Source organism: Leiobunum rupestre, chromosome 4 (genome assembly GCF_980474605.1).
Source record: "Leiobunum rupestre chromosome 4, qqLeiRupe1.1.hap1, whole genome shotgun sequence".
Taxonomy (NCBI): Eukaryota; Metazoa; Arthropoda; class Arachnida; order Opiliones; family Sclerosomatidae; genus Leiobunum; species Leiobunum rupestre.
In genome coordinates this window covers 42,432,014-42,451,403 of record NC_143387.1, presented here as the reverse complement: position 1 = coordinate 42,451,403, position 19,390 = coordinate 42,432,014, and positions in this window count along the sequence as shown.

The window sequence follows — 19,390 nt, the reverse complement described above, 5'->3', positions numbered from 1 at the left end:
AGTTTCTTTTGGGCAGGTTTGGGCTCAGTTTGCCCCACTGTGCGCTGGGGAGTAGCAAAAAGTGTCTTTTGGCCAGGTTTGGGCTCAATTTGCCCAACTGTGCGCCGGGGAGTAGCAAAGAGTTTCTTTTGGCCAGGTTTGGGCTCAGATTGGGCCACTGTGCGCTGGGGAGTAGCATAGAGTTTCTTTTGGCCAGGTTTGGGCTCAGTTTGCCCCACTGTGCGCTGGGGAGTAGCAAAGAGTTTCTTTTGGCCAGGTTTGGGCTCAGTTTGCCCCACTGTGCGCTGGGGAGTAGCAAAGAGTTTCTTTTGGCCAGGTTTGGGCTCAGTTTGCCCCACTGTACGCTGGGAAGTAGCAAAGAGTTTCTTTTGGCCAGGTTTGGGCTCAGTTTGTCCCACTGTGCGGCGGGGAGTAGCAAAGAGTTTCTTTTGGCCAGGTTTGGGCTCAGTTTGCCCCACTGTGCGCTGGGGAGTAGCAAAGAGTTTCTTTTGGCCAGGTTTGGGCTCAGTTTGCCCCACTGTGCGCCGGGGAGTAGCAAAGAGTTTCTTTTGGCCAGGTTTGGGCTCAGTTTGTCCCACTGTGCGGCGGGGAGTAGCAAAGAGTTTCTTTTGGCCAGGTTTGGGCTCAGTTTGCCCCACTGTACGCTGGGGAGTAGCAAAAAGTTTCTTTTGGCCAGGTTTGGGATCAGTTTGCCCAACTGTGCGCCGGGGAGTAGCAAATAGTTTCTTTTGACCAGGTTTGGGCTCAGTTTGTCCCACTGTGCGGCGGGGAGTAGCAAAGAGTTTCTTTTGGCCAGGTTTGGGCTCAGTTTGCCCCACTGTGCACTGGGGAGTAGCAAAGAGTTTCTTTTGGGCAGGTTTGGGCTCAGTTTGCCCCACTGTGCGCCGGGGAGTAGCAAAGAGTTTCTTTTGGCCAGGTTTGGGCCCAGTTTGTCCCACTGTGCGGCGGGGAGTAGCAAAGAGTTTCTTTTGGCCAGGTTTGGGCTCAGTTTGCACCACTGTGCGGCGGGGAGTAGCAAATAGTTTCTTTTGGCCAGGTTTGGGCTCAGTTTGCACCACTGTGCGCTGGGGAGTAGCATAGAGTTTCTTTTGGCCAGGTTTGGGCTCAGTTTGCCCCACTGTACGCTGGGGAGTAGCAAAGAGTTTCTTTTGGCCAGGTTTGGGCTCAGTTTGCCCCACTGTGCGCTGGGGAGTAGCAAAAAGTGTCTTTTGGCCAGGTTTGGGCTCAGTTTGCCCAACTGTGCGCCGGGGAGTAGCATAGAGTTTCTTTTGGCCAGGTTTGGGCTCAGTTTGCCCCACTGTGTGCCGATGAGTAGCAAAGAGTTTCTTTTGGCCAGGTTTGGGCTCAGTTTGCCCCACTGTGCGCTGGGGAGTAGGAAAAAGTGTCTTTTGGCCAGGTTTGGGCTCAGTTTGTCCCACTGTGCGGCGGGGAGTAGCAAAGAGTTTCTTTTGGGCAGGTTTGGGCTCAGTTTGGGCCACTGTGCGCTGGGGAGTAGTAAAGAGTTTCTTTTGGCCAGGTTTTGGGTTCAGTTTGCCCCACTGTGCGCTGAGAAGTAGCATAGAGTTTCTTTTGGCCAGGTTTGGGCTCAGTTTGTCCCACTGTGCGGCGGGGAGTAGCAAAGAGTTTCTTTTGGGCAGGTTTGGGCTCAGTTTGGGCCACTGTGCGCTGGGGAGTAGTAAAGAGTTTCTTTTGGCCAGGTTTTGGGTTCAGTTTGCCCCACTGTGCGCTGAGAAGTAGCATAGAGTTTCTTTTGGCCAGGTTTGGGCTCAGTTTGTCCCACTGTGCGGCGGGGAGTAGCATAGAGTTTCTTTTGGCCAGGTTTGGGCTCAGTTTGTCCCACTGTGCGGCGGGGAGTAGAAAAGAGTTTCTTTTGGGCAGATTTGGGCTCAGTTTGCCCCACTGTGCGCCTGGGAGTAGCAAAGAGTTTCTTTTGGCCAGGTTTGGGCTCAGTTTGTCCCACTGTGTGGCGGGGAGTAGCAAAGAGTTTCTTTTGGCCAGGTTTGGGCTCAGTTTGCACCACTGTGCGCCTGGGAGTAGCAAAGAGTTTCTTTGTTACAATTCAAATGGGTACCTCTAACTGTTATTTGCGTAAATTTGAAATCGCTCAATAGTGAAAGCTAGGAGCAACAAACACAATGAGAACGAAGCTAGCCTTTAAACACGCTAACGCAGTGTTGTGTACAAATTTCATTGGACGAACCTTTACGCTGAACGTTTTACGGGAAGGGGGGTAAGACAATTTCCGAATTTTCCCCTTCTGACGGCAGCAGGCGCTAAAGCGTCTAACCAATGAAAAATGTACGCAAGAAAATGTACGAATTTGACGGGTTGCGTTCTCCTTGTGTGTTTGTTGCTCCTAGTTTGCATGGAGTACAGAGTGTTTAAAATAATGTTCATTGTACTCATTTTACGAACAACATTGCATTCGCGTTTCACGGAAGAAATATTACATGTGAACTCATGAGAGATATAGCATTATGTTGAGAAAAGCTACATATTTCCAATAAGCCATATTTGATGAGACCATTATCAAAATGAGCGACCCAAACACGGAAATATCTGAAGTAATCCAATAAATTTTATTTAAAGAAACTATCTATTGACTGATTTTGGCACTGATAGCTTAAACGATTGCTCTTGCAAAAGTTTATTTAAAGTAAAGGAAAATAATTATAATGGGATTAAACTTACTATTACAACAATTAAGAGACTATTCCCCGAAAGTAGAGACTGAAGGACACTTTAAGAGTCAAAATTGTACCATAGTGAACAGATTCGAACGAAAAACCGCCCAGAGAGTTAAATAAGGACTCTAGGTTCCAATATACTTATTAAAATTTAGAAAATTGTTCCATTTTGGAAGTATGAGTGCAAATTTGAACCAAGTTTTGCATACTTTGTTCTTGGAGCGTGGAGGAACATTATCCAATTGCTAAAAGGTCGTTTAAATGTCGTCTTCGATAACTTAACTAGCATTTGCCAATTCTAAAAAAGTAGTAGTTAAATTTTATTTTAATTTTCCGAAACGAACCCACAAAATTAATGAATTTCATTTTCTTATGAGTTCGCAGCGACGTTATTTACGTCATAAAAGATAACACATTGATTTTGAAACTCATGACAATTTATTACGTGTAAATTAACGTCATTAGCAGTCAGCCAAGTATATAAATAAAACCAAAACCCAGTAAAAATGTGCCAAGAGACTACTTATACAAAATCGGCCCTGTCTTACCGATTTGCGTTCTAAATTTATAAATGATTTAGCAATCCAATTATTAGTTAAGCAGAAAGTAACTTTTGACCAAATGTTTTAGCACAAATCCAATTCTTGTTAAGAAATATCAAAGTCTGTAATTTCACCAGTAATAAGGTTTTGACGCTACCAGAAGTAAACGCAACTTTAGTGGCCGCTGTGGCGCCAATCCTGGGCACTACTTAACAGGGGCGTAGGAACGTTTTAGATGTTGGAGGGGGCAAAGAGAAACCAAAAGGGGTCTGGAGAATTGTTTTGAATTTTTAATCGAGTGTAGCTTCTCCGAATGCATGTGTACTGTTTACTACTATGTAAATTGGCGGGAAAAGACTGAAATTTAAACACAGTTGAGGTTCTATAAACTGTATATGCTTTTAAAATGAGAATTTGAGACTTGTGAAGATTTCTACTGACCAAAATGTTGGAGGGGGCAATAACATTAGTTGCCCCTCCCAGCAAAATTCTAGGGAGGGGCATTGCCCCCCTTGCCCCCCCTGGTTCCTACGCCCCTGCTACTTAAGGAGGCACCCCGGGTGATGGCCCAGGTCGTCCGGCCCTAAAGCCGCCCATGCATACAGGAAACCTTCTAGCTGACGACAAAAAAATTATTTCCACAAGCCCTATATAAACAGGTAGCTTTTTTGACATATTAAGGCTTGGCCAAAAAACCCGACGTTCTGTTTACAGTTGAAAAGTTTCCATTATTTCCACAAGCACTATACAGGGTGTCCACTAAAAAATGAACCAGGGTGAATATTTAAAAATCTGTTTTAGGTACGATTTTGAAATTTTCAAGTCGTATACAAGATGTAGGGGGAAACCTACTGCGAAAATGTCGATGACCTTGAACCATGTCTTCAAGGTCATCTAAAATCTAACTCGAGAACCGTAAGGGTTAGAAAGTTGGTTCCAATTAGACACATATTCCACGTAACCTTTTAAGTACAAATAGCTTTGACGTGATCGGATTTGACCAATAGGAAGCCGAGAAATGCTAGATGAAAAACAAGAAGCCGTAAAGTTGATAACGTGTCGAAAGCGAGGTTCGGGAGCTGATAACTCTAAAGGTAATCTGTTAGTTTTTGGATGACCTTGAAGACATGGTTCAAGGTCATTGAAATTTCTAAACTAAAGACCATCAATCCTGATGAGGATGTGTAGCAAATTTCAGTACTCTAACACAAGTATCTTTAGAGTTATCAGCTCCCGGACCTCACTTTCGACACGTTATCAACTTAACAACCTTCTTGTTTTCATGTAGCATTTCTCGGCTTCCTATTGGTTAATTCCGATCAGGTCAAAGATATTTGTACTTAAAAAGTCACGTGGAACACGTGTCTAATTGGAACCAAATTTCTAACCCTTACGGTTCTCGAGTTAGTTTTTGGATGACCTTGAAGACATGGTTCAAGGTCATCGACATTTTCGCAGTATGTTTCCCCCTATATCTTGTATACGACTTGAAAATTTCCAAATCGTACCTAAAACATATTTTGAGATATTCGCCCTGGTTCATTTTTTAGTGGACACCCTGTATAAACAATACCCTGCGGGTACTGGCTCTCGGAAATATTATTTCTTGGCAATTTCGTGGGAGGATGATTTATTGAAGCGCCTATATACCCCTATTTGGCTTTCCGTTGCTACGCAACGAGTTTTGTAAATTTTGATGATTAGGCTGATTCCCTGCCTCAAATAGGGCGAAACGGTCTACCGTTGGAAATTCTGGCTATTTTAATTAATCTTTAAAACGTTATATACTTTGAAGTGCAATTCCCAGCAAAGGGCCGAGGCGCTAACCACTGCCAGATGGCCTGTACACTGATTACGCTGACTCAATACTGATAAAGGTACAGACTTTAAAGGCTACGCGTATTCTCATTAGTACAGCCATAAGTGTTTAATATTGCTACAAAAGTGTGACACTTCCTATTCTTCACGTGCAAAAGTTTTACTGAGAGCTGAGCTATTCGCAAGACAGACTGTATTACGGGCTTCATCGCTTGCTCCCGCGTCACAACTAGCCTTGACAGCGCCTCGCTAGGGGGAGATTTTCCTCTTGTGATAACGTCACTCCGTTACTAGCTCTCAGTAAAATATTCCCCAAACTTATGGAACATTATTATAGACTTATGGTACAGTCAAAGGTACGGGCTTGTACACCGATTACGCGTACTAGCTAGCCCATCGCAAAGTGCGAAGCTATTTGGAGCTAAATTTTAATACGTAGCAGTTTTAATACTTGTTAGCAGTTAATCTACGTACGTTTAACCATGTAGCTAACCAAACCGACGTTACAACAACCTCCGGATTCCGACAGACTTAAACCACAGCACCCCACACAAGGAGAACGCAACCCGTCAAAAGTCGTGGATTTTCTTGTGTACAATTGTCATTGGTTAGACACTTTAGCGCCTGCTGCCGTCGGAAGGGGAAAATTCGGAAATTGCCTTTCCCCCGCCCGTAAAACGTTCAGCGTAAAGGCTCATCCAATGAAATTTGTAGACAACACTGCGTTAGCGTGTTTAAAGGCTAGCTGTGTTCTCCATGTGTTTGTTGCTCCTAGCTTTCACTATTGAGCGATTTCAAAATGACGTTTTTGAGCGCGACACTATCTTTACATCATGAGGTATAGCAGGCTTATTTATCTGCTTTTATACCTTAAAATGGCTGCGTATTTTCACGCGCAAAATGAAGTTTAAGATCCATCAATTGGAGCCCGCGATGACGGAATAAAAATGAAAAGATGTATCTGAAGGTTGCCAAATGAATATTCAATTTCCATTATTTCAACAAGCACTATATATAACAGTAACTTGCAGGTCCTGGCTCTCGGAAATATTATTTCTTGGTGATTTCCTTAAAGATGTTTTATTTAAGGGCCTATTGAAGCTCAGAGATTTTTCGTCCACTTATCATTGTTTTGTTGGTAAATTAATAATTTAATTAAATTCCCTAGAAACTAAGGCAGTTTTTTTTGTCAAAAACGATATTTGGCGTTTCCGGCGGATATGGAAACGCTACACGTGAATCAAGACATAGGTATGAAAGATATTAGTAAAATATTAAAAATAAAATTGGTTTCAACTTGCTATCTTCCATAGTTTTTGAGATAATCCAAATAAGTGCGAAAATCCCAACGGCCGAAGACTTATTTAACAGAGTGTACATGGAAAATAAAAACTTGTTTAACCAATACTAAAACGGGCTGTGAGTATTGTCTAAAGACAAACATTTAATTTCTTGCTTTACTTCAAATGTGCCTCCATAGTCCGATTTCACCTATAATATACGAGGCTTAGGACCATTTCAATTTAACTAGTATTTATGATTGCTAAAACGCACGTTGCTAGAAAAGGAACAGCCTGCCATAATTATCTCTCGATTTGTTGAACATTAAAATTTTAATATTCAGTATTTCAATTTAAACGCTATAGATTAATAGTAGATTCAAGTTGTTAAAAAGGTTCCGAAGTTTACACGCGAAGAGAAAACTGTGGAGAATGATCATGTGACACTATTTCGGAAAACGGCCTAGGTCATTTTACCGAAAATGTTCCCAGCGGAAAATATTTCGACTTACAACACTAATAATAAATAAATAAATTAAAATATCACAACAGTTGACTAAAAATCTCATTTCAAATTAAAATTTTCGGATTGATGAGACCTAACAAAAATCATAGCTTAATTATTGCACTTGGAATTAAAATCGGCAATTGACCAACTTGTGAACACCCAATCTCCGAATGTCCTGGAGGCAGTGGCGTAGCGACGATATTTGGGGCCCGGGGAATAATACCCAAATTGCATCCCCCCCCTGGAAAACCACATTCACCATTTTAACCATAAACGTTTGAAAAGTTAGAGTGACGGCTTCTACATACCTACTGAAAATACATAGTTTGCATCCCTACGTCACCAATGACGCAGTTGCAAGTAAAGATATATGCACCAAGAATAAATATAAATCTAAAGATAAAGGTAAATGTTTAAACCGTGATTTTGGACCGGGGGTAGATTACATCAAGTTTTGGAAAAAAATTCTTTTTTAAAATAAAAAAAAAATAAAAAATATATGTAACTAAGGTTATAAATACGACGAAAAAAATGTAAACGGGTCATACCCCTGATGAAGGTCCGATAACGTGTCCGAAACTAGTCGGGTAAATAATGTTTTAAAATAAAAATTTTAAACATTTTCTTGTACACTTGAGAATTCGTTGTTTCTAATTTTAAAAATAAGTATATCTGTGCAAGTCGCTAAAAACTTAATCAATAAGAATAAATATGTTATTTGAGCAAGAATGAACGGTACGATGTCGCCATTTTGCTGGTGTAGTAGATTTATCAGTAAAACGCGAGGGTTAACAGTTTCAATCGTCTGTTTGAGGATTTTAATTATTTTAAAATGATTAAGAATTTAGATTCACGTTAAAATTGGTTAATTGCCTTGTTACAAATTGTTCGAGTAGTTCAATTAGAAAAGGAGATCGAAAATTGTTATTTTATTCGATCACCACCAAGGCCTAATTTGATAAACTTTGCCAACTTCTTTTCGTAGATATTTCAGTCGTCATTTGCTATTTCGTTTAAATAACCCAGGTTTAAAATCTTCTCTGGTTTAGGGCCCATAGCGATATTAATTTAAAAAAAATTGAAGCATAAATTTAATTTTCGTACGTTTTGTCGCTTTGTTGCGATGACCAACAAAATGGCTACCTATTTAGTAGCTACGCGCGAAAAGGTTTGACTTTTTGATCTCCCCTCTCGGTTTCCATGGAGACCATAGGCGCCTCCCTAAGGTGCAAACTATGTATAGTACACTAAAAATCCCTGAGATTTTTTTTTATAAAAAATAAGATTTGTAAGAAGGGCCAAGATCAACAATATTTTCCCAAATATCTTTTTTGGAATCTTTTTAAACATATACTCTCTAAATTTTTTTTAAAGTTTTTCCCATTTGAAAATTCTATAAGAACTTTTATCAACCGCGGCTAGTTTTTTATTCCGAGTCCGTATTTTATTTAGCCCATTGGAAATCATTGAAAAGACCAGGAAACACCAGATTTTTGGCGAACCCCAGGGTCAGGAGCACCCGTACGGCTAGTAGAAACATTCCCTCACACCATGAGCAACGCAACACCCATGGTTTGAACCATAAATAGTAATTTGCTTGGCCATTTTATATTCTTAAGATTGCAATCTTCAATATTTTTTATTCGTAAATATTTAAAAAGGGAACAGAATTTCATAAATAGAAAACCATTTGACAAACGGGATTTCTAAAACCTAGAGACGATATTTCTGAGAAATATATATGAATTGGAATTATTCGGAGCCTAAAGCCATTTAATTCACTCAATATTCACAAAATTAGACTTTAATAATTTGGTGTAACTTCCGTTATACGTATCCCCTTTTAAATTTCGAAATATTTATTTATAATAGCCCCAACCAAGTCATCTTTTTGACTTAGCCCTTCTCCTTTGTGTATTGTCTATTTAAAACTCAAATAAATGGAAATTGAATTGAATTGAATTGAATTGAAAGGCGGAAATATTTCGGAGTAACCGACCGTATGAAATTCGTTTATCAATAATTTTAAAACACCAGGAAATGATTAGCTGTTGCCATTTCACATAATCAAGAAACACTTCCTTCAGAATTCGATCCTTTATAAACATTTTCAAATATTCAGCATGGGTTGTTTGAATAAACTTATTGTTTCTAGATTTATAACCAAGAATTAATTGGGATACCCAAGAATATGTGGCAATAGCAATTTCCTGCGGATAGAACCTTCAGATACTACTATTAACTACCCATATGCATTCTTGCAGTAACTTCAGTAGCGGCGCCAGGATTTTTGGGGAGGTAGTCCAGCCATTTGTAGGCCACCCCACCACAATTTTTTCAAATCCATCCACGTGGATTATTTAATTTTTTTGAAGCAAGTGGTGAAATTTTTGGGTAAAATGGCTACGCGACGAAAAATTAGAGTTAATTATGAATTTAAACATTACTAAAACCTGAGTGTGTGTTGATTCTTTTTTGTGTACCGATAACACTTAACAAATGAGTGGTTATTTACTTATTTCTACCACTGAATTCCAGTTTATCAATTTACATTCATTCCTTCAGTACTTCGCATGTACATCCCTTACATCAGAACTTACAACTTTACGAAAATGAATGTACGTAGGTACACTAACGACGTAAGTTAAGTAAGTTTAAGAACCATTAATTTGTAAAGATAAAATTAAAGATACAATTTCGATATAGTAGCGCTCGCGAAAAATTAAAACTAAAAAATAACCTACTGTCAAAGAAAAGTTACTCGTACCTTTAAAAGGAATAAAAACCGCAGTGTCGTTAAGCCAATCACTCGCATTGAATATTGGAAAATTAATAAATAAGTTTTTTTCGCAAACAAATTACAGAAATGTTTTATATTAAATAATTTGGAGGCCCATATATTAAATTTTGGGTAACTTAAAACGATTTATTTGTAGTTCTTGACTGAACAGCACTTCACGAGTCTTAACGCTGTTATTATCGAAAAGTTCTTTTTAAGCTAGTTTCGAAAGGCGTTTGAAATACTAAAAGCCGATTTGTTTTGGTTGCTGTAGATAATCCCTTTTGGGGAAGTTCGGCAAACTGAACAAGGGACCTGATTACTACTTCTTAAGCGCCTATGGGAAACTAAGCTTTAAGGCTAGTTCCCACTTAGCGAAAAATTCAGTTTTCGCGAAGCGAATTGACCCGTGCTAGTGAAATTTAGTGAAGCTCAAAGCTACGACGAAAATTAAATTCGTCGCGAAAGTCTCGAAAATTCGTCAAGTGGGAACTTGGCTTTAGTATTATACTTTTTCTTCTGAATGTAACATAACGACCAAATCATTTAGAGCAGCAAACTTGTAACTGATATTATACGTTATAGAAAGTGCAAATTAGTTCACTGATGGCGACGAATCATTTCAAAAATAAATTATTTTTCAACTAATAACTTTTGGAGTTATATCCATAAATTAGTTTGTTTTAAGTTTTTGTGAGAAGTACCATTAATACTTTAGCGTTATTTTGATAACGACGTACTTTATTTAAAAATCCTACAAGGTGGAAATACCTTTAAATCTGCATTTTTATTGTTTGTTTAAAAAAGCATTTTTATAAATGCTTTGGCTTAAAATAACTGATATTTAAAATTGCACTACATCAATTTTACCTTAAAAAAGCGACATTTAAAAAGAAAAAAAAGGTACAACATACAATTTTAAAATGTTAATAGAAAAATTAAATTTAATAGGTTTTGGCATTTTTTCAAACTTAAATATTTTTCTTTTTTTAATGATATTTTGTTATTTTTATAATTTTGATTAAAACCTACGTAGAGACGCGGCGGAATTTTGACGAAAATATTGCCCAGATTGATTTAGCCAACGTATCACGCCTTCGGATATACTGCATGGAGGGACACGCTTAATGCCCTGCAAAGAATGGAGATTTGCATTCCTGCCGTGGTAGACCAGTTGGCGAAGGGATCAGTAAGTATTCCACACCCTTGAAATCGTCCGCAGAGAGAACTGTTGAAATTAGGAATGGTAGTAAATTAACATACGAAACTCTACTCAACAATGTATGCAAGGATATAGAACGATATTATTTATGTCTAGGCAGAGATAAAAAAATAACATTTTTACACTCGTAAATTTACGATTATTTTAAAATAAAAAAGTAATTACTAAGAAAAAAAGTATCATAAGACCCAAAAGTGTGTCAGAACGGTATAGTAGTTAATGAGAGTTTGTCACAAAGTAAAACAGGGAAACGAAGGTTGGAAAATACGTCATTAAAATCGAGGTACTCCAGCGCCGCAGAGTGAGGCGTTTTAGAACGTATGTCTACGGGCGAGTAAATCGAAGAGAGAAAATCACGCCAGACTATAGACTAAATATAGTGTTGCTAGAACTATTCCAACTAGTAGGTTAAGTAGTCTATAGTGTGACTAGGATTCACTAGAAATTTTAACAAGTGCGAAGGTACAGCTGACACACTTTTGGGTCTGAAGGCTGGTTTACACTAAGGCAAAACCGCCGTGATGGCGGGCGCTAACTTTTGAAATCCTCGTTAGGCCTAATAGAAAATTTTTGCGTTCACGCCCGCCGTCACGACGGTTTTGCGCTAGTGAAAACCAACCCTTACGCTACTTTTGCTAAGTAGTATACTTACAATCATTTAACGGGACCTTAGGCTGCTCGCTGGGACGAAACCCAAACTTTCCAAAGGGGTACGGGATTCGCGAAAACGGATACTTCTTGGGTCCCGGAGTTGACAGCCGAATGGGGTTATTGGCGCGGGTTGGCCACAGTAAGTCTTCGCTCTTGATGGTTGGTGGCGGCGTAATCGTGATTCCGAGGAACGGGTCCGAAGTAATATCCTCGCCTCTGGTTGCGCTCACTAGAGGTTTCCATTCCAGCGACGTATCGTCACCAATCGGCGATCCCAGTGGCACGGATCCGACTGGCAACTCGACCAGGGCCGGAGATAACCGGTTCGGTGTCAAGGGCGAAGGCAGTCCGAATGGAATGGGCGATGACAGTGGGCTTTTGTGTCCGGATGGATATTGTAATCGGGATGGCAGCCTCAAGTACCCTTTTTCTCGTTGACGCTCTGTTCCGATCGCTGTTGGTTCGCTCTTAGTAGGAATATCCCGATTTGGAGCTGGGGAACCATTTTCGACTCCGACCTTCTTAGTTATGGCCCGTCCTGGCCTAAAATCTGGTCCCGCGAAGAGATCTTCTCCGAAATAGTACGACGTCGGTGACAACCCTTCTTCGCTCCACGATGGCGTGGCCGGTGACGCTTTAGTAGTTGGGTATTTGTCGAATCCATACTGCGGGCCTCCGTTCGTATTCAAACTTTCAACGGACTTTTCATTACCCTCTTCTACCAATATTGGTACAGGCGATTTCCGAACTTCTTCGGCTCCTTTGTCTCCTTCCTCGTCCAAGTTCGGACCTTGTTGTCGTAGTCTCTCGGCGATAGTCAGTGGTGGATTATTCCCGTCTCCGGCGGCTATTGTTTTCGGGTACTCCGGTTCGAGCAGCCCGTCGTGCCAACCCGTAACCCGTTCCTTACTTTCTCTCGCTATGACCCGCAAGAGCCGCTTTATATCGCTCCCGGCAGCGATATTATTACCTGACAATGGACAATACGATCAACTCAAAATTAGCGTCTCGTTAATAAACTGTCAATATCGAAGAATGGTTTTCCTTACCGGCAATAGGCCATTTACATCGGAGGTGCAACTCGTGAATGGCGGATTTGTAAACGTCACCCGCTTTCAAGTTATTGGCGAAAAAAGACTCGCAAGTGTCGCAACCATCGACGCTGGACGCTGGCTGACCGATAAATACTCTTACATCGTTTCCCACGTAGCGTAATTCGTTGGCTGAAATATCCGGGGTTAGCGAGTACGGTTCGCGAAGAATTTTGCTTCTTTCGAACATCTCGTTTATTTCTTAAATACGTTCAGGTTAAATCTTTTAAAATGAAATTCGAGCGCAAATTAAAATTGACGAAGTCGAGAAATCTGGAAACCGTTCCGCTCGATTCCTCGGAAACTAGTGTACAATTCCTTCTTTCGTCGACCTATCACCCTAATTCACCGGGCCCTTTTTATAATTTTTATTACAGGTACTGTTGAAATAATATCGATTTTGATTGGACTTTACTTTTGACCTTCGCCCTTTTTTGTAGGGAAACTATATATGTTTTTACTGTCTTCCTTACGTTCTCGTGCTTTTCTTCATTAAAAAATAGTTTCCTTACCCCGACATTTGCAATTTAGTAGAACTGACATAAGTGTTATCAGAAGTTTATAACAGATATTTTATGAGATAAGTATCCATTTAGGTCTAGCATTTCTCAATGGCCGTAAAATTGCCGCCTTATCACATAAGCGTGCACCCATCATGGATCGAAATTTACTAGTGCAAATTTAACTTTTGATATCAAAGCAAGCTAGCTAGTATAAGTACTGAATTTTGTCGTTTTTTGCTTAATTACCGGAAGCAGTGTGTACACTAAAAATGATCCCGGGCTAGGGCTGCGCGATTAGTGGTTTTAGGCAATCGAGTCGGTTATCGAGTATCAAATTGTTTTTCATCGAGTATTCGAGTCGAGTAATTTTGAAGTCGAGTCGAGTAATCGAGTAATTGATTAAGGGGAACTTTCTCTTATTGGAGTCGAGTAACTAAAAAAACGTCGAGTATTATTTTTAATCGAGTATTATTTTTAACGAGTGGGGTCATCGAGTACTTGCTTAGGAGCTGGTTTTATTCAAGTAATTATGAAATTAAATTTAAAAGGAGTATAACGTAACTTTCAATGCTGAAAAATATTCCTTTAATTTAAATGAACCACAATTTACACAACTGTGTAGGTACTGTTTATTGCCCCCCAAAAAGTTGTAAAAACCCCTCTTTGAACTTTGATGCAACGAGGATAAAAAAACAAATACTCGACGAGTTTAGAGAGCAGCCCTATCCAGGGCTAATAAGTCAAAATAAAATGCGGAAAATTTTCCAAAAAAGTTTCCGGAAAATTTTCCGCAAATCGGAAAAATAAAAATTTGAAACATAAATTACCTTTTAAGGGTTTTTAATGTTTTTAACTTTTTATCGATATAAAATGTCTAATATCAGTAAACATACTACAAAACATTAATAGCGTTACATTGTTAATCAGTTTAAACTAGTCTAGAGGTTTAGTTTTACTTTCAGATTCGAAAAAATGAGGCGAAAATACCGCTTTATTTCAATTTGCAAACAATATATTAGACTAATCATGGAATGAAAACTTTTAGTATTTTTTGTGGAAAAATACGGAAAATTTTCCGAGCGGGAAATTTTCCGACTTACAATACTAAGGCAAAATGTATTTTTTTGCAACGAATTTGAATGAACTCGCAGGAGGTCATTCGACAAAGAGAAACACAATGAACCATGCGATTCAGGGAGATTTAAAATCTTTCTCAAGAACAATTAGGTTTAGAAACTTCGTTCCAATTAGAAATGTCTCTAAACCTACGAAATAAAGACCCAGAAAATAAACTTTTAATTAAAACAAGGTCATTAAATAAAAACTATTCAAGCTATCACACGCAAATGTTTATAAATTAGAGGTTGCTTTTTCCACGTTATCAAAACTTTCAGGACAAACTCATCATAGTGAGGGACTCAGACTTTGTAAACTCGGCTTACCTTGAACCATGTTTTCAAGGTCAAATTTTTTTCTTTAGTTCTTTGGCTTTTTATTACTCGATATTCATGGTTTCAAAGCCGGTTAGAAATGTGATGGTCCACATTTTTCTAATTGAATCTAAGTTTTTAAACCTAATGGTTCTCGAGAATTAAATAAAATAAAGTAAAATATAAATGTATTCAGTATTCTTCACTAAATACGAGAAACCCTATTGAGCGCCGACGTTTAAGACACTCTCCGAGTATCCTCTGGTGATAAAACTGTCACGCATTTCAGTTGATTTGGTCTTGAAATCAGCGTTGGAGGAGCAAATACGTCGTAACCAGAAACTGCGAATACGGTATTGAACGTGTCGTGTGTTGCGGGTGAGAAGAAGACGGTAATACGTATGAACGACAGTAGTAGTTTAAATGAGAGAACGCTCTATGAGGCACTTAATGAGGCACCGGGGCACCGTGCCTCATAGAATTAACATGTGGCACTATTTGACTGTGTCTAGAAAAAAAGTACCGGCTCAACATCGATGCGTTCGCCGACCGTAAATGTACCCCGAGAACGTTCTATGGGGCACCAGACACCGTGCCTCATAATCAGCTAATCAGCTAGGCTAATACCCAAGGCACCACCTTAGGCCTAAGTCGTCAAGCGACTTTTGAAGCCTTTAATTCAGGTGGCGTTATTGTACTGCGAGAGAGCTGTGAGTACCGTATCTCATAGAAAATACATGGAGACGGGGATTTGAATATTGACCGTGAATTGTTTAAATGCGTATTGCGCGGATATACCCTTAATTTACAAAGCCTGCTTAATCTGCTGTTTCGAACGTGGTGGTATAATCCTAATTGTTTAAGGCGTGGTACAAAGTTTACTATAAAAGCCAGAATTTTCCTTTAAAATATCATTCTGAATTAGTATCCCAGAGTCCCTCGCAACTTGGAATTCGAATACTAAGAAGGTGTAAGTATAAACTTTTCACCATTAAATTACTTTAAGTAATTTCTAACGATTTTGATACCCCTTTTAGGAACGTCAGTAAGGTTTTCCTATTTCTTCTACGAAGGGGGTATCGGTAACCCCAGACTGTAATATTAACGTCGGTACTTTGGATGGTGGTGTTGGAATTGCGTTTTAGGTCGGGTTTAAAGAAAGTGTCGGCTCGACGCGAGGGGCTAACCACTTCCTAAAATTCTGTACACCGATTACGGGAGTACAAAAATTAGTACAGCCTTTGGTAGTGCTAAATCTGTAATCAGTTAGGTAATCATTTTAGTACAGTCAAAGCTACAGGCTTGTACACCGATTACGGCAAGTGATCAACCCCTCGGCTCGACGTGAAGTAGAGCTCTCTTTTTATTTCGTTGCCCCAAGGGGGGGGAAACGAAATTATAGTTTCCCTCTGAATCGGGTCGACTTGGATAGGGGTGTTGGATAGGATTACCTCGCCGTGTTCGTAAAGGCGCGAGTTCAGTGTAGTTTGCGGTTGAGGCTGTGAAGGGTGCTCCGGGGGTAACGTTAGAGTCTTGGCCGACCGATTAATGGGTGGTGGTGTTAGGGAGCAGGTCACCTCGTACTAGCCGCAAAGGCATTTTTCGAGGGTCGGAGTTTAACGCAACAACTTCGAGGTAAGCCTACCCCCTCCACTTTTCGTTCCGCTTGGCGCCATCGTTTCACTTGGTGCCGTCGCGGCGGGTTGACCTTGTAGAAGACTATGTTACAAAAGTTTCAAAAATTATCCGCTAACACCGCCGAAGCGGCGCTGTGGTTGTGAAATCGCTGTCATGTTTATTACTTAACTTAAATATTACTTAAATATAAAAGCTCTTGGTTTAAAAGTTATTAGAATATTTTTTAAGTTATTAGAATATTTTTTAAGTTATTAGAATATTTTTTAAGTTATTAGAATATTTTTTAAGTTATTAGAATATTTTTTAAGTTATTAGAATATTTTTTAAGTTATTAGAATATTTTTTAAGTTATTAGAATATTTTTTAAGTTATTAGAATATTTTTTAAGTTATTAGAATATTTTTTAAGTTATTAGAATATTTTTTAAGTTATTAGAATATTTTTTAAGTTATTAGAATATTTTTTAAGTTATTAGAATATTTTTTAAGTTATTAGAATATTTTTTAAGTTATTAGAATATTTTTTAAGTTATTAGAATATTTTTTAAGTAACGTAATATCATTAAACATAGATGGCGATAGCGTCACTAACTTCTACTTTTCAAACTTTATCTGTCGATCGCGTTTCCTGGTCAAGGGGTGATTCCCCCCTTTCCGACGCCGAGAGGAAAGGGGCGAGAACCGCTTGCGCGGCCTGTGTTCAGTGAAGTGAGTAGTGCGTTGTGAAGTCAATATTTGGCCAATGTGCGTTTTCTTCTCACGAGGACAAGCTGGAATTTTGATGGTTCAAGCATGGGCAAACTACTACAGGACTCGCAATTTCATACTAAGCTCCCATAGAGTATTTCTCTTCGAACTGTCGCGCTATTCGACTGGAGCGCTACCGTGCGGAATTCGCGAGAGTTAAAAATCTGGTACAAAATGACGAGTATCTCGCTAGCCTGATTTACGAGTTTATAAATATTTTTTTAGCTATGGCCCCGAAAAATGTTATTTGAAGATAATGATTTTGAAGAATAATGCCCATTTTCATGGAAAAATTAGCTTTACCAGTAATTAATGAAGTTAATATTACGTCTTGAGCTGTACTCTTTCTATTGAATATCCATTCGATATTAAGTAAGCCTTTTAGAAGATTCATTACGAGGGTTATTTTGTGCCTCCTCGAGTTTTTCAACCGTTTCGCAAAGATTAGATTGAAATATATTCTCATGAATATCTGATATTCAAACATTCTTATCATATTAGTTAATAAAATAGATTAGTATAACTTAACATGAAAATTCGGCGTTAATTTTACCTTTCAATAATCTAATCTCCAACTCCATGGACGCTGCCATCTTGTCCCAAATTTTTAACTTCAAAGAACTTCACTAGATGGCGCTGCCCGTCACGTAAAATTTCAAAGTGACATTTGGAAGACGAAGTTTTATAGGCTTACATTACGAGTCCTGTAGTAGTTTGCCCATGCTCAAACCATTAAAAGCTTAGCTCCCGCTGGCTTTGAGTGGTTTCTTCGTTTTGCCATATTCAAATAGCGCCTTGTAGAAGGCAAAGCTATTACAGAAAGCCACATTAAGGAGGGGAACACGGTATTTATCATATCACTTTCCCGACTTCTACCGCTAAAGCTTTCAGCGTTTTCCAGATCGTGAAAATAAAATTATTGTACCAGGCTTAAAAATGATCGATTTTAGGAAACAAACCCAAACCAGTAAAATTAATAACGCAAAATAATTCGACTACATTATTTATTCTGTCTTTGGCTTGTTGGAAGATTATAAGTTGGCAGTCTGCGTGATAAACTGAAAACGTATGTAGATAAACTTTCAAAAGAAATCTAGCTGTTCCTAATTTAAAATTTTGACGGGTTTAAAACAGAAATTAAATATTAAAAATGTCATTTTTAACCATTTGATGGCATTTTCTGTTAAAGTAAAAAAAATGCTTACATTATCGTACGCCTCGGCAGAATTATTCAAAATGACGGGTTTAAAACAGAAATGAAATATTAAAAATTTAGTTTTTAACCATTTTCTTACATTATCGACATGTACCAATAATTATCGTACGGCTGGCAACAATGCTCCAACTTTTTTATGCGGCCTGAAATACATTACGAATACTCATGCGCTACGGATACCACCAAGGTCTAAAATAGAAGTTTATAATATAACGATAAGTCAAGTTTTCCAAAAACGCTGTGTTACTTTAGTTTGTCAATAAATCGTACATTTGGCTATGGAAAATGCGTGGCAAGATATAGTTACGTTGGTGGGTCCAATAGAACAATGGCCAGGAATTGGTGTACTTTGCACTTCAAGGTCAAACGGTTCTGCACCTATTGGTTGCACCGACTTCTCCGTCTGGCATTGGTCTATCTTCCACTGCAAGGTTAGACGGTTCTGCAATTTGTGAACAACTCTAAGACACTGGTGGACTTGTACCTATTGACTCTGTATTTATCTCCCCAGTTGGCAAATCTGCAACAGAAGTTGATAAATCTATTTCCCCATTTTGCAACTCTGCAACAGAAGTTGATGAAGCAACGGTAATTGTTTTTTTGGCAGCATAAGCCATCCGCCTTTTGAGATTTTGTCGATCCCGGAAAGCAGGGTCTTGGTCTTGGCTTTTGGCAGCGTACCTTTCCCTATCTGTAGCCCTCTTGCTTTGCCTATGGTCAATCGGCAAAGAGGTTGGCCGAGTGTGTTTATTTGGCAGTTCAGCTAAGATTGTTGAAGTTTTTGGTTTCATGGCCGAATTTGCAATTACAGAAATTGAAACGAATCGCAAAAAAAGATGAAAATTCAAAATTATTTTCTAGCAGAAATATCAATTGAATTCCATAAAAATACAAATTCAAAATCAGAATGCTATAGAAATACGAATAAAAAATTAAGACAAATCCAAAAACAACGAAAAACAAATTAAGAAAAATAGAAATACGAATAAAAAATTAAAATATAAAAACCAAACTACCTGAAAATATAAAAACCAAACTGTTTCATATGAAGTAAAAGAAATACAGCCTGAATGTATAAAAACCAAACTACCTGTTTCAAATGAAGTATAAGAAATACAGCCTGAATGACGGGCTTGAACCATGGGCAAACATGGTTTGAGGACCGTATTTTTTTCTGACCAGCGACGACGCTTTTATCTTTTTAAATCTGAAGCGGCTAATTTCTGTGAGGTGAGCGAGCCGCTTCCGTTGTTTTGTACGCGCTTCACTATGTCGTCGA